The sequence below is a fragment of the Chrysochloris asiatica genome, unplaced genomic scaffold (genome assembly GCF_000296735.1).
Source record: "Chrysochloris asiatica unplaced genomic scaffold, ChrAsi1.0 scaffold00001, whole genome shotgun sequence".
NCBI classification, from domain to species: domain Eukaryota; kingdom Metazoa; phylum Chordata; class Mammalia; order Afrosoricida; family Chrysochloridae; genus Chrysochloris; species Chrysochloris asiatica.
This window is the reverse complement of record NW_006408519.1, coordinates 44,728,172-44,745,470: the sequence shown is the minus strand read 5'-3', so window position 1 is coordinate 44,745,470 and position 17,299 is coordinate 44,728,172.

Here is a 17,299-nt window from a genome sequence, read left to right as displayed (position 1 = left end):
TTGTAGGCAGCCACATTCATATAAAGATATGTATGACTTAAGTCAGAAAACTATCCATTGTTTTAGTCTTCTCAATAAGAAATACATAGAGACAAAACATCATCTACCTGGTAAGAGTTGGTACAGGATTAGATTCTTGAAGGAGAACTTGATTCAACATAAGAAGTCCTAGTTGTCTGTAGGTTAAGCACTGGCTACAAAACAAAAGGTCAACAATTCAATCCCAGCAGCCACTCTGGAGGAGTTAGATGAGGCTGTCTGGTTCCATCAAGATTTACAGCCTTGGAAACTCTATGAGGCAGTTCTATTGTGTACAATAGACTGGTTTTGAGTCAGAATCAGCTTGACAACAATGGGTATAGTTGATTCAATATTTCCCATAATACCCCTCCAGTAAAATTTGGGATAAGGTCCATCAGTGACGGCTAAATCTGACACATCATCATCCCTAGAAATGACTACCCCCTTTACAGGGAGTCAGAAGCTTTACTTTATTTTGTCTTATTATTTTAACTAGCTGCCTATTTTTGTCTCCCTGAATCTAGGCAGAGTTACTATCTTGTATTACTCTTGGGCTTACTTTCAAGGTTCTTCCATAAGCTTCAGGAGCCGTGGTGGTCCTCTGGTTGGCTAACCAAAAGATCAGAGGTTCAAATTCATCAGCCACTCCTCAGAAGAAAGATGAGTTTGTCTGCTCCTGTAAAGATCTTTTGTTGCTGTTTTTAGGTGCCATTAAGTCACTTCTGACCCACAGTGACCCTGTGTAGGCTTTCTGAAGAGTGACTGGTGGGTTTGAACTTCCAACCTTATAGTTAGCAGTCCAGTACACATACTTTTGCACCACACCAGGACTCCCTGTAAAGATTTATAGTTTTAAAAACCCTTTATAAAGTGGTTATGAGTCAGATAACATTTCAAGGAATGGGTATTCCAGAAAATTTAATTTTGCTTATGAGGAACCTGCACATAGACTAAGAGGCAGTCATGTAAGCAGAGGAAGGGTGTGTGTCAGGGTTTTATTCTTTCATGATATTCATTCAGTCTATATCCTGGCCAAATAATCTGAGGAACTGGATTATATGAAGAAGAATGTGGCATCAAGATTGAAGGAAGACTCATTAACAACCTGTAATATGTAGATGATACAACTTTGCTTGTTGGAAACAAAGATGACTTAAAATACTTACTGATGAAGATCAAAGAACATGGCCTTCAGTATAGATTACACCTCAATGTAAAGAAAAGTAAAATATTGACCAGTGGACAAATTAATATCACGATAAATGGAGAAATGATTGAAGTTGTCAAAGCCTGCATTTTGCTTCGATCCAAAATCAACATTTATAGGGAATGGTTTAAAATCAGCAACCAAGAAATGTAAAGACATTTTGCATTAGGCAAATCTGCTACACAAGACTTCTTGAATGCATTCGCGAGTAAAGATATAAGTTTGAGAAATTGATGCATTTGACTTACGCTGTTAGAAAAGAATATCAATATTCTGGACTGCTGGAATAACAAGCAATCTGTACTGGAAGAAGTGCAGATGCTCCTTAGAAACCAGGAGCGTTAGACTCTGTCTCTCCTACTTTAGACATGTTATCAGGAGGGACTAATCCCCAAAAAGACATCATGCTTGGTAAAATGGAGGGTCAGAAAAAAAGAAAAAAAGACAAAAGGAAGACCTCCAAGAGATGGACTGGCACAGTATTACCAGCCTTGTACTCCAGTGTAACAATGGCACAGTTGTAAGATGGCACAGGGCTGGCAGTGCTTTGTTCTGTTGTATATAAGGTTGCTATGAGACTGAACAAACCCAATGGCACCTAACAATATCAACATGAGTCAGAAGGTATCCTGGTGTGGTGTTGTAAGGTAAGAAGTACTAGTGTTCACTGTAGCCCTGCACTGGGTCACTATGAGTTGGAACCGACTTGACAGCACTTAACAAGAACAGCAACAAAATGAGTTGGAATCAGCTTGATGGCAGTGGCTGTAAGCTTTAAAATAAGGATGGTATATTGGCATTAGAAAAGATATACATTATCTAATTACAGTTATAAATAAAAGCTCTTTCTGAGGTCCTGGATTGGAAAAAAAAAAAAAATGTGCAAAGAAGAATATTATTTTGATCTCAGTAGCAGAAGGAACATTCCATAACTCCTACATAAAGTCAGACATGCACAGAGACACTGGGAAGGGAGAAGAGTCCAGTTGCCAAGTAGAGGAAGAGCTCCGTTGTATCTGTTTCAGAAATCAAATCCATGAATGAGGCATTATTATCTTCTCTCATCAATCCTTACACTGCTTGGCTTGTCCCCCAGGAATGTCCATCCTACAGACTTACTGGAAAGAACATGGATGTCTATGTGATAGGTAAGTCATTCAGGACTTGAGAAGAACACATAAGTATTGGTACTTGGAGACTGGCTAAGTCATCACACATAGCCAGTGTCTACATTCTGGAATCAGAAAAGGAGAAAAGGGTCAAAAGAGAACATTGGGGTTGAGCAAGGCTGGGGTAGAGGCCAATCTAAGAGAGTAGGACATCCTGGTAGCCAAGTGAAAAAACGTGGTTTCAAATGTAAGTAAGATATATGATCCCAAATGTTGCTGAGATATCTGATCATCTAAGGACTGAGAACCAGAGAGCCAGCATTATGGAGGCCTTTGGAGGTCACGCCAAGAGGAGAATCATAGGAATGTTAGTGTAAACACCCAATTTGAATGTGTTAAGATTAGAAGACATAGAGTAGAGAAATCCATATTTTAAATATTCTTAGAGCTTTTCTATAAAGGGAATCTGAAAATGAGTATATGAGGGTCATATTAAAATAAATTGATGGAGGGTTTGTCTTTATAAATTTGTTTAATAGGCTAGAAATAACTGCAGCACATTTTTATACTGTAATAACTGACCCAGAAGGAAAAGAAAAAAATAAGTGTTGTTTTGGATGAAGAAGGGAAAATCACAGGCCCAGTTTTGAGTGGGGCTAGTGGATGACATGGGAGAGGCCACCCATATAACAGGACGAGAGGCAGGGTGTACAGCTTGCAGCTGGCAGGCTGGAGGCAGGAAAGATGGTGAGCTACTTTTTCAATGAATCTGATTTTCTCAGTGAATTTTAAGAAAGGTTATTTGCTGAGAGTGAGGAAGGGGTGGGTGTATGACAGTTTGAAACTGGAGGAAACTGAAGATGAGTTGGCTGGGGCTTGCCTAGTCTGTAGAAAAGCTTAAAGGTTACCCAAATAACTCATTTCCAAACATAGCTACTAAGCTTCATCACCTGCAAAATGCTCTTTAATCATTCTTAGTCCCAACCACACTTAGAAAAATATACTTATATATTCTTAGTTACAACCACACTTAGAAAAATATACTTAGATATGTTGTTGTTGTTTGGTGTCATTTAGTCCACATCTACTCATAATTATCTTATGTAAGGACGAGTCCTTGCCTGGTCTTGTGACACGCTCACAGTCACTGCTATCTTTAACCCTACTGTTGCTGCCAGTGTGTTGAGTTCATTCCAAGTTATGGCAAGAGGTGAATTGCTCCATAGGGCTTTCAAGGTTGCAGACTTTCAGCAGAAGATCACCTGCTTAAAGAGTTCACAGTACAAAAAATATATGGTCTTCTAGATAAATCAACAATTATGATAAATTCTGCTCAGTTCTGTAGCTCTGCCAAGTATGGGCTTGCATAGGTGGTCATTGGGAAGCATCTTCCACCTGGAAGGCATCTAAGGAAAACATTCCAGAAGAGATATTTCAGGGGTCTTGGAAGGAAAGTAGGAATCAAATGGGTGAAGAAGAGAGGGAATGTACCCCAGGCAAGAGCAGCATCTGAACAGGCACGGGACCACAGTATTAGTCATGACTGGAGTGAGAGACACATGGTGAAGCGGAGGAAGATGAGGCAGAGGGCTGGCACAGAGAACGTGCAGAGGAAGGTGGTGCGGTGCCTCAGAGATGGTTCCAACTCACAGAGACCCTGTATAGGGTTTCTTAGGCTGTAAATCTTTATGGGCACAGAAAGCCTCATCTTCCTTTCACATAATTCCTGGTAGTTTTGAACTGCTGACCATGAGATTAGCAGCCCAACTTGTAACCACTACGCTACTAGAGTAGAGGGAGGTATCACCATCAGTCTCTCTCTCTTAGAGTTTCACAACTACACAGCTGTTTTTCATAGTCTGGCACATGCCATTTCTTCTACATATAAACACTCACGCCTCCAGCTCCACCTGACTAGCTCCTCTCGGTGTCTTCTGAAAATGGCATTTCCTCTGGAGAATTCTCTTGACCCCATTTTCCCAACAATCTGTTTTTATCTGTTAATTCTCTCTCACAGCTCCTATCACAATTTATAATTTTCAAATAATTGACATTTTATCACTTATTTCCTTACTAGAGTGCACGATTGATGAAAATAGGAGTTTTTCTATGCTGTCCACAACAGAACACCTTACACTTGTCGCAGGACCTAGCACACAGTAGGCAATATTTGAATGGATGAATGAGAGAAAGAGACAGACTATCGGTTCAGTAAGTGTTTAACAAATATCTACTGGATGCTACCAAAGGTCAGGCTCTCTGCTACAGAGTTATTTCATTTCATTTTCACAACAAACTTTTGAGGTTAATACTATTAACAGTCTCCATTTCACAGATGAAAAAACTGAGGCCAGAAAGGTAAGTAAATTTCCCCAGACCATAGTAATCAAGCATTCTGGTTGTTTTTCAATGCCATTATGACATTATTATAAAACAGAGTAAAAACCCAATTGTGTTTTTGAATGTACTTCATGGTCTATATGAGGAACACCTCACCCACCCATAACTGTGCTCCTTCCCAAGAAAATACAACAAAATCAAACCATTTGTCATCATGTCACATCAATCCTGGCTCATGGTGACCCTGTAGCACAGAGTCTAACTGCCCCTAGAGTTTCCAGAGAGTGCTGTTGGTGCTTTAGGAGAGACGCTGGATTTCTAATCACAAGATTAGCTCTTTAAATCCACAAGCTGTTCCACAGGAGAAAGACGGGGCTTTCTGATCCAGTAAAGATTTACAGCCTTGCAAACCCTTTATAGGGTTGCTATGAGTGGGAACTGACTCAACAGCACACAACAACAATCTTTACAGTAACCAACTGACACAACTCTTTCTTCCATTGATTGGCCAGTGGGCTCAAACTGCTGACATCTTAATTAGCAGTTGAGTGTTTTAAAAACTGAGCCTCCAGGGAGCAGAAAGGAGAACTGGCAAAAAGGCTAGAAAAGGGGCCAGAGAAGTTGGTTACAAGTCTGATCACTGGTCATCCCACAACGCAGGCCAAGGTCATGCATGGCTCTGACTTCAGTCCCCTGAGTCATACAGTGGAGTTCAGTTCAGGCCTCCCAGGACAGGTCCAGGGGATAACAGCTCATCACTGCTGACACCCACGCATTCTGCAAATACGAGGGGCTACTGTCATAACTCTGACCTGTTTTCAACTAGCAAGGCCACACCTGTGGTCCAAGACACTGCTGTCTGCTGCCTGCCTCAGTGATACCCTTTGGCACTGGTTTCCAGTCCAAACCACCTGTGCACAGCCTGATGAAGTTTGAATGACTCAGGCAAGGGGGAGCTGAGAGTGGTAGTGATTTATTATTTCTCTTCATGAGTATTGGTGCATGTACCCAGTCCTGGAGCAACATGGGACAGGGCTCACTCATCATCACTTCCAATTTTGTTGTTGTTAAGTGCCTTCAAGTTGGTTCTGATCCAGTATAGTGTTTCCAAGGAGTGTCTGGTGAGTTTGAACGACTGATCTTGTAGTTCAAACCGACCTTATGGTCCAGCACATTAACCCACAGTGCCTCACCAGGACTCCTTCACTTCCAGTAGGGATAAATGCAGCCCTTCTGCCCCCACCACTGACAGATGCAGCTCTTCCACCCATAGATTTGGAAAGGGTTTGGGGCTCACACTTCTTCCCACAGCAGCAGGGTCTAAATGCACTCTGTGCCCCAACACCCCATCTCCCTCCCAATCTCCAGGTTTCCTGGAGAAAAGCAAGCACATAGATACTTCTGTGATTTAGAATCCACCTGATAATAAAAACAGTTCACATTTGTAAAAATTGTGGTATATTATCATTTATACGAGAGGCCTTCAAAACCTTCAGGGAAAGAAATCCATTATTTTATAAATTCACTCCTGTTAGAGCACATATAGTAGACTTACAGAAATCACCAAAAAACTGAATTTTAAGATAATTTCACATATCACTATGCCTCTAGGGATGTGTGTATATATATGTTGTTGTTGTTGTTGTTGTTAGGTGCCATCGAGTCGGTACTGACCCATAGCGACCTTATGCACAGCAGAACGAAACACTGTCTGATCCTGGGCCAACCTCACTACTGTTGCCACGCTTGAGTCCATCAACGCTGCCACTTGGGCAATCCATCTCGTTGGGGGTCTTCCTCTTTTTCTTTGACCCTTCACCTTACCAAACACAATGCTCTTCTCCAGTGACTGTTCCCTCCTGACAATATGTCCGAAGTATGAGAGACGAAGTTTAGCCATCTTGGCCTCCAAGGAGCACTCTGGCTGTACTTCTTCCAAAATGGATCTATTGGTTCTTTTGGCAGTCCATGGCATTTTTAATATTTTCCTCCAACACCATAATTCAAAAGCAGCAATTTTCTACGGTCTTCCTTATTCACTGTCCAGTTTTTGCATACATATGAGGTTATAGAAAATACCATGGCTTGGGTCAGGCACACCTTAGTCCTCAAGCTGACATCTTAGCTCTTCAACACTTTAAAAAGTTCTTGTGCAGCAGATATGCCCAATGCAATATGTTGTTTAATTTCTTGACTATTGCTTTCATGAGTATTGATCGTTGATCCAAGAAGAATGAAATCCTTGACAACTTCAATCTTTTCTCTGTTCATAAGAATGTTGTTTATTGGTCCAGTGGTGAGGACTTTTTTTTCTTTACATTGAGATGTAATCTATACCAAAGGCTGTGCTCTTTGATCTTCATGAGTAAATGTTTTAAGTCCTATTCACTTTCAGCAAGCAAGTCATATTATCTGCATATTGTTGTTGTTTTGTTGTTGTTGTTGTTGTTAAGTGCCGTTGAGTCAGTTCCGACCCATAGCGACCCTGTACAGGGTTCCCGAGGGTGTAAATGTTTACGAGAGTAGAAAGCCTCATATTGCACATTGTGAATTAGTCTTCCTCCAATCCTGATGTCATGTTTTCACAGAAGAAGTAAGTAAGTAAAGACACACAGAGGGGAACTTCCCTTTAGTGACAGAGCTCACTCTCCATGGTCTGAGCATGGTGAAAGCAGAAAGTTCACTCTGTCGATCCCCATAGAGACTCACAATGAAAGGAGGAACAAAATGAAGAACCTGATCTCCTCAGCCATGTGTTGCTGAGTACACTATGCCACTAACTAACTTACATTTCTTGACTATAAGAGCCTTTGACAACCGACAAGTGAGGAACACGCTGGGAGTTGGTTATTCTATTGAGTAGACTCTGGCTAAGTTGGATAAATGAAAGGCCTGCTGTTTGCCTGTGAGATCCTGGCTGAGGAAATAAAGTGAAATTGGCACATACAACATTTCAAATGAACTCCAGATACCACCTTCAAAGACTCGAGAGTCAAACCAATATGCTAGGTTCACAGGAGAGAGCCAAGGTGCTCAGTGTATATTAATTGCCAATGTCACCCCTGAATCTCCACTGCATACAGATCTATTGAATCTCAATTCCAATTTAACCACCAGTTATTAAAGGTTGCTTCTTCATTTATTTATTCAGTCATTACACAAACATGTTTTCTGCCCCTGATTATACTTGGTGCTGTCGAAACAGGGCAGAGTTTACCAGACATCACATTGCCCTCCTGGTGCTCCGAAGCTATGGAATGGCCCACACAGTAAAAAAGTCACTCCGATAATCAAGGGGAATGGCAACAAATGCTAGCAAGGAAAAGAACACAGAGTGAAAAGACTGTAAAATCAGATGTCCTCATCCAGTCTAAGGAGCCCTGCTGATGCTGTAGGATAAGCATTGGACTGCTAACAGTAAAGTTGGAAATTGAGACTCAATAGCTGCTCCACTGGAAAAAGCTGAAGCTTTCTGCTCCCAGAAAGATTTACAGACTCAGAAGTCCTATAGAGGGTCACTACGGGTCAGAAGCAATAGGGTTTGGATTCATCCAGTCTAGAAATAAGTCCTGGTGATACAGTGGTTAAAGCACTTGGCTACTAACCCAAATACTAGTAGTTCAAACCCACCAGCTGCTTCTCATGAGAAAGCCTTGGAAACCTTACAGGGCAGTTCTCTGTCCTTACAGGTTTGCTATTTGCCAGAATCCACTGATAACAGTGGGTTTCAGTGTTTGGTGCCCACCCTGAAAGCCAGAGGAGGTCTATCTGAGGAAACAGTACTTAGAAAGGAATACAAATGGGTTGTGGGGAAGCAGACAAAGAGATGGATTTTCTGGGGCTCTGCCAGCATGCCCATACTGCCCATACTGTGTGTAGAGGGACAGAGAATTCACCTTTCTCTCTTGTAGTGTATCACATACAGAAAAGTCAGAGAGGGCCTCACTGATTAGATAATAATGAGTAGCAATGGAGTGAAATAAGGCAGGAGCCCTGAAGAGATTAGGTGAAGGGCGATTTAGGCAGTGGGCCCAAGTGCACAGGCGCGGAGGCAAAAATATTTGATTTGAGAAATCACAAGGAGGCCAGTGTGACTAGAACCTACTGAGTAACTGGGAGATGGGAAGGACATCCATTTGGAGAGTCAGCAGGAGTGAGCAGAGAGAAGATGCATCACTTAAAGGTTTACAGACCACTGCCAGGACTTGGCTGAGAGATGTAAGGTCTGAGAGAGGACAGCGATTACGGAGGTGGACAGAGAAGGATGAATGTGGTGGACACGCACTTTTCTTATGAAGAATGCACCGTGACGTGTGTGCAGCAAGGCAGTTCATGTCTCCGGGGTGGTCATATGGACCAGAGTGGAGAAGGGGTGTGGGAGAAGCCGAGAAAAGACTCTTCAAACTTGACCAGACGCTGCTACAAACATTCAATTCAATCAGTTCTCCCAGTGTGGCTGTCCCTATGGACATCATCAGAAGGTCGCAACACTGCAGTCCCTGGAAGGATGACATAGAGCATGAGCTATCACTAGATGCCATCCCCATTTGCAGATGCCCTGTCATTTCCAGACAGCTCTGCTTTGTCAGGAGGTCACCTCTCTGCCAGACCAGTCCTGGTGTAGCCTGGCAAAATTACAATGCAGGTGCCTGCTGCTCCCTCTTTTAATCTAGAGACAATAGGACCAAATGGAATTTCAGTTCTCTTCAATGTCCCTCTCATCACTGTCATCACGACTGTTATGGTCATCCTCAACATCATCATGATGTTATTGGGTTCTATTGAGTGGATTCCAATTCATAGCTACCCCATGTGATAGAGGAGAGCTGTCCTCCCAGACGGTTTCCTAGGCTGTCGTCTTTGCAGAAGCAGATCGCCAGGTCCTAAATAGACCCCTGTTGTTGTTTTTGGTGTTGTTATGTGCCATGGAGTCGATTCTGACTCATAGCGACCCTGTACAGGGTTATCGAGGCTGTAAACCTTTACGGGAGCAGAAAGCCTCATCTTACTCCCGCGGAACAGCTGGTAGTTTCGAACTGCTGACCTTGCAGTTTGCAGCCCGATTTGTAACCACTACGCTACCGGATAAATGATAAAAAGAAAGCTCTTCTATTCTGTCGGTCAAGGATCCCTAGCAGCACAGTAGGTCAGCCTTGGGCTGCTAAATGCAAGGGTGGTAATTCCAACTCACCAGCCACTCCACAGGAGAGAGATGAGGCTCTCTGCTCCCCAGTCTCAGGAAGCCTATGGAACAGTTTTCCTCTGTCCTATGGGATTTCAGCGAGTCAGAACTGAGCCTACGGCAGTGGGTTGGAGCTTGCTTTGGTATGCTATCAGTCGTTCCCATTTCAGCCAATAGCACAGTTAAGGCAGAAAGTTAGGATTTACTCTCGCTTCTGTCAACCCCCAACTAACCTCCCATCCATTCCATTTCTAAATCCTCTTAGTTCAATCTCTAAAGCACGGGTGGGAACATTTTTTCGGCCAAAATTTATAACACCATTCATGGGCTATATAAAATTATCAACTTTGTTGTTGTTGTTGTTGTTGTGTGCCGTGGAGTCGGTTCCGACTCATAGCGACCCTGTACAGGGTTTCCGAGGCTGTTAATCTTTACAGGAGCAGACCGCCTCATCTTTCTCCCGCGGAGCAGCTGGTAGTTTCGAACTGCTGACCTTGCGGTTCGCAGCCCGATTCGTAACCACTACGCTACCAGACCTCCTTAAATTATCAACTAGTAGTTACAAATTGAGCTGCTAATCTCAAAGTCAGCAATTCAAAACGATGAGCTGCTCCACAGCAAAAAGATGAGGCTTTCTGCTCTCATAAAAAAGTACAGCCTCAGACACCCTACGCATGGTTGCTACGAGTGGGAACTGATTTCACAGCACACCACCACCATATTTGGCCAAAGATTTCATTGTTGTTGTTGTTGTTGTTAAGTGCCGTCGAGTCGGTTCCGACCCATAGCGACCCTGTACAGGGTTTCCGAGGGTGTTAACTCACCCCTAATGTCAATGGTTTGACTGCAGTTGCCTTGACATGACCATGCCAAATGGTTTCGAGGGCCTTAGATGGCCCACTACAAGTCCTGGTGTGGTGCTGTGAGTTAATGCCCTGGACTGCAAGGTCAGTTTGAACTGCAAGGTTGGTAGTTCAAGCTCACCAGCCACTCCTCAGAAACACTATGCAGGGTCACTATGAGTCAGAACTGACTCGATGGCACTTAACAACAACGACAACATATGGCCCGCTGACTGGATGTCCCCCACCCCTGATCTATAGCATGCATTCACTCTCCTCTTTTCTCTCATGCTCCAAAGCCCAGAAACAGTTACACCGTCAATTCCTCTCTGAGTTTTTGCAAAGGCCTCCCAAACTGGGCTTGAATCTTGCCGTATCAACACCTCACAACACTCTATCTTGAGTCATTACAGTGCTCTCTTAAAAACACAAATCCCATTACATGAATCCCTCCCTACAACTCGCCAATGCCTCCATGACATGTAAAATAAAACATAAATCCCTTCATTGGATCTGCAAAGCCCTAGGAGCAGGAGTCCCTCATTTGTTTTTCAGTTATTTGGCACAATATTTTTCCTCTTAACCTTGTTCTGCATCCATACCAGCCTCATTTAAAAGCTTTTCACTCAACACACTGGGGCTTTGAACATGCTGTTTCCTTAACTATACTCACACAGGTGCTGTTTTCTTCCTCTGAGCTCCCATTTAAATGTCACTCTCAGAAGGGTTGCCTCCATCGGACTTTATATGTTTTATTCACCATTTCAGCCTTCACACTCATTCCCTCCCAATATGAGCTTTAACTGATTATGATTGTAAACATTTGCCCATACATTTGAGAATATGGTCCTTGCAGACTAGAATGCACAATCTTAAAAATGGAAGTTGTAAAATTTGTGTTAGTGTTAACAGTTCCGTTTTATACCCATCTGCCTGATATTTCCCACCTTGTTTGTTATTGTTGTTAGATACCACGGAGTAAGCTTGGATTCATAGCCACTCTATGCACAACACAATGAAACACTGTCAGGTCCTGAGGCACCTTCACAGTTGTTGTTACGCTTGAGTGGCCATCAAGTTGGCTCTGCCTTAGGGTAGTTGTAGAGAACAGAAAAAGCATACCCCAGTACCATGGCATCGTCATGATCATTGGTATATCTGAACCCATTGTCGTTGCCATTGTATACAACCATCTCACTGTTTTCCTCATATTTGCTGACCCACTCCTTGACCACTCATGGTTTTGCCTGATGACTTGTCCAAAGTGAGTAAGTCAAGGTCTCACCATTTTCACTTCTAAAGGCCATTCTGGTATTTCTTCTAAGACTGACCATTTTTCTTCTGATATATTCAATATTCTTTACGAAAATTATAATTTGAAGGCATCAATTCTTCTTCTGTTTTCCTTATCCATGGTAGTTAGTAGATGCACAATAAACACTTGTTGGAATAAATGAAAAGGTCACAAGGAAGGAAGAAAGAATGGAAAAAGAGAGAGAGGGCAGGAAGAAGAGAGAAAGAAAGATGGCAGTTAGCGAGGCACTCCTGATGTGGCACTGTAGGATAAGCACAGGACCGCAAGGTCAGTTTGAACCTCAAGGTCAGTGGTTCAAACTCACCAGCTGCTCCTTGGAAACCCTATACAGGGTCACTCTGAGTCAGAATCAATTTGATGGCACTTACCAACAACTTATTACTTTTATGTATTGAGTCACATGAGTTGAATTGTGTAATAATCAAACAAAGCAAATTGTAAACAGTTAAACACTATGCAAATCAGAATAATCTAGTCTTATTAATAGCACTTCCTCCATACCTCACAACCCAGTGCCTACAACACACTAGATACTGCTTCTCTCAGCCCGAATCCTCTCCTCTCTGCTTAAATTTCTACATATTCTTTAAAACATTCTCTAGTATTTTCCCATTATGCCTTACTTTTCTACATTTTGAGTGAAATATGCCTTCTCTAAAGCTCAGCAGTTCAAACCCACCAGTAACTCTGTGGGAGAATGATGTAGCAGTCTGCTTCTGTAAACCCTATAAGACAGTTCTACTCTGTCCTTTTGGGTCACTGTAAGTTAGAATAACTCAATGGCAACCAATTTTAGGCAGCGGACATGCACCTATGGTGGTGATGAGGCAGTATGCCATTGTCCTGACTGTATGGTTTTATAACAATCTCTTTAATTACCTTTCTTTTTTCTAATGATCAGTTCCCAAAGACATATCACTTCTTGTACCTTATCACATCAGTATTTAGCAAAAGAATTGGCATACAAATGGCACTGATTACATATCAGACCAGTTAACAAAAAAAGGTGCTCGAGTAAATGAACACAGGAGTAAAAGAAGAAACACTTTCTGCTTGCATTTGCATCCTCACACACTTTCTAGGGAGTCTTGGCATGGTTTTGTAGGAAAAGCCCTGGACTGCTAACCACAAGGTCAGTGGTTCAAACCCACCAGCTGTTTCTCAGAAGCCCTACAGAGGTCATTATGAGTTGAAATGGACTCAAGGCTCTTCACAACAGTAACAACTAGGTCTTAAATAGAATAGGTGCATATATGCTTATAGTTATTTGTATTATTTTGGATGGCTGCTTATTTCTCTACAAGAGAATTACTTTCTCTCTGGCTAAAAGATGCAATCAGACTGCAAACCAGTGCATTCTGCTCATCAAGAAAGGCCAACAGGTATTATTTTAAAAACATCCACTGCCTGAGTAAGAGCGGAGTCCTTAATTTACTCAGACAACTTCTTTTAAGAAGCCAAAGTGAATTGGAAACCTTCCCTTGAGACATTCATTGGAAAACACAGTTTGGATTAGTCTAATAACAGAATGTCAACAGACTTCCAAAACAAAGCAGCGAGACATGTTTCTCTCTTTACAAATCAAGTAACCCAGAAGGGTACAGCATCAGGGAACATTAATAGGGATTCTCCAAGAATTGAGGTCAGTAACTGAATTGTTTTCACTTCCAGGCTAAAGTCCAAAAACTTTAACTTGACCTCCATATCCCTTTATTAGCTAGGTTTGACATTCACAATCATTGCAGATTCTTGGTGAAATAGCATAGGCCTGTCTAAAGAAGTGGAAGGGAGACAGTAATGACAATTTGAGCAAAAGTGGGAAATCCAACTATGCACAGCAAATTGGGAATAGGTAATCTGATGTGTATATGGCAGAAATTAATGATAGAGTAGGGTAGCAACGGCCTGATTATTTGTTAGGTGGAAGACAATATGCTTAAACCAATAGACTACAGACAACAATACACTTGCTCTGGGTAAAGCAATAACCCTATTGGCAGCATAGCAGAATCTCTCAAATAAGATTGTTAGAGGTGATGAAGAAACAGATGTCAAAGGATGGAAGGGGAGGCCCTCCTACATCACAGCAAAATATCTGGTAAAAATGTTTCATGGATTTCCGTTCCAGACAAGATAGTGTAGACCTGGTTTTCCTTGCTCCTCCCTACTAAGCACCACTGGAGGCCCTAGAAGTGGTGCAAGAGATAACTAAAGGACAAGACTGAACAGACAAGAGGGGCTTGCACTGTGTGGGCTGGGCATCCTGATGTATGCATGAAGGACTTCCTGTTGAGAGGAGAATGACCAGAAGGGAGGACTGATAACACTAGCCATGTTTTCTCCTCTTCCTGAACATAAGCCAGATGTCCTCTCCAAGTTCATCTGAAATTAGATGGGCTGTTGTTCAGCCTGTGTAAAGGGGCTGGAGGTATTTACTTTACTTTTTAGTCTGATCAACTAAAAAGATGATTGATAGCTAGCTAGATACCTAGATAGATATATAGATAGATAACTAAATACATAGATACTAGATTATGATAGGTAGGTACATGGATAGATAAATAGTGATAGATAGATAGATAGATAGATAGATAGATAGATAGATAGATAGATAGATAGATAGATAGATAGATAGACAGATGGGAGGAAGGCAGACAGGCAGATATAGATGATTTTAAATGATCTATTCCATCTACTTGAAAGTCATCTATATCTGTCTGTCTGCCTGCTTCTCTCTCATCTATCATCTGTCTATCACTCTATCACTCTATCACTCTATCTATCTATCTATCTATCTATCTATCTATCTATCTATCTATCCATCTACTTACCCATTATCTATTATGTATCTGTTTATTATCTATCTACCTACCTACCTACCTAGCTATCATCTCTATCTTTCTATTCATCCATCTACATACCTATTAAGGAGCTCTGATAGTATAGTGGTTATGAGTCAGGCTACTAACCTCACGGTCAGCAGTTCGAATCTACCAGCATTCAGTGGGAGAAATATGAGGCATTCTGCTCCTGTAAAGATTTACAGATTTGCAAACCCTATGCAGGGTTACTATGAGTTAGCACCAACTCCACTGCACATCACCACCTACCTATTATCTATCTATCTATCTATCTATCTATCTATCTAAATATTATATCTACTGGAGTCCTGCTGTGACCCTGCGGGTTAATGCATGGATCACAAGGTCAGTTAGATTGGCAAAGTTGGCAGTTCAAGTTCACCAAATCCTCCTTGGAAACCCTGTACAGGTTCACTATGAGTCAGAACCAACTTGATGGCACTTAACAATAGCAACAAATTCCATCTACTATCTGAATCTTGCTGTGACACTGTAGGATAAGGCACTGGACTGCAAACCACAAGGTTGGCAGTTCAAACCCACCAGCTGCTCCTCAGAAACCCTATACAGGGTTGCTATGAGTTGGAACCAACTCAAGGATACTTAACAACAGCATCTGTATGCAGATTTATCAAAAGCACTCAGATGTAGATGGAGTAAAAGATGGAAAGAAATTGGTCAGAACAGAAGGTCGAGCTAAGTCCTGTCCTGACTTCTGAGTCACAGAAACTGAGATAAGGCCTTGTGAGCCACTCTCTTTGTACTGGTTTGTTATGTAGCAATAGAAAACCATTACTTACTTTGTGCTGGTTTGTTATGTAGCAGTAGAAAACCATTGCTTACTTTGCCTACTGTATACCTTAATTTTTTTTGTGTGTCATGAAGTTATTGCTAGGGTCTTGTTAAATTCAAAAATTTCAATTGTATGTACCCTTTTTTCTGAAACCAAAAGAAAAGATCCCCTGAACACAAATTCTCATTTACATTTTTGTCTCTATTGAAGTTCACTTACCCATTGTTGTGTAAGAGCTTAGGGAATCCTACCCTATCTATATTCCATCTGAGATATAATTAATAAGCATCTTTTCTCCATACCTACTCATACTTTTGCTTATTTAAATTCACATAAAAAGTGTATTCATTAAATAATTTCCCAAATCTCAGTGGTCAAAACATAATTATTTGTTTCTTCTTTTGAAATGGTCCAAATCCAATGATGGGCATTCCCCAGCAGACTCTCCTGGACATCTGTCCCAGTATCCTTCCAAATTGTGTTTCTCTGGCCTTCGACATATACCTTCCACAGTTGCCCCAGATGTCCTCTTCATTGCAGTTGTGTGTAAGGGAGAATGGAAACAACTTGCGGGTCAGAACATGAAGTGGAGCCTATCATTCTGCCCATAATTCCATTTACTAGAACTTAGTCTTGATGACATGCCTTATTGCAAGCAACCCAAAAAGTCATTAAGTTCAAGAAGGGGGTGGGGGGAGTGAGTTTGATAATCAACTAGCATCCTTTGCCAAAATGTAGACAGGAAATCATACCATTTTAATTAATTTCAACAAATTATTTAATTAATTTCAGTAAATTATTTGTCTCATGTTAAATTTTGAACCCAACTCCACTTTGATGGAACAAGTGACCCTAAAAATTCTTTTTTGAGTTGCTGATAACCCTGAGATTCAATTTCCTCCATCTCTATGTATTGAATGAATTTTAAAACGACATTTTAATTTATATTGTAAACCATATTTCTAGAGTCTCCGGGTGATGCGAATGGTTAAGTACTTCTCTATTAGTGGAAAGATCGGACGTTCAAGTCCAACAGACACCTTGGAAGAAAGGCCTGTTGATCTAATTTTGAAAACACAACCACTGGAAATCCTATGGGGAACAGTTCTATGCTAACACACACGGCAACACCAGGAGTCGAAATCAACTTGCGAGGAGTAATTAGGTCAACTAACCCATTTCATCCCCATGACTTGTGCCTTAAACCAGTCTCCTGCTACCCAAAGCTGCAGACTCATTGCGGAAACAGCAGTGTAGAGCAGAACTTCTCAACATTAGTGATTCCCTCACCCCCCACTCTCCACCCCTGCCCTGACCCCAGGTACATTTGGCAATGTGTTAAGACATTTTTTATTGTCGCTTCATGAATGGATTCTTTTGGAAGGACAGCATAAGGCAGGTCCCTGTGAGGTGAAGGTAAAAAATGTCCCAAATGCTGCACCACTCTACCCTCTCTGGAATCAGTCACCTCCTCTCCTGAGCATTCTCCCTCACATCTCTCCATAATTCACTGCAGCATCTCACAAAACTTACAAACCATCAAAGGAATGGTTCATGTGGTTACGGAGACCGGCAGTCGCCAATCCATAGTTGAGTTGTCACTCTGGAGGATTTTCTTTACGCATACCA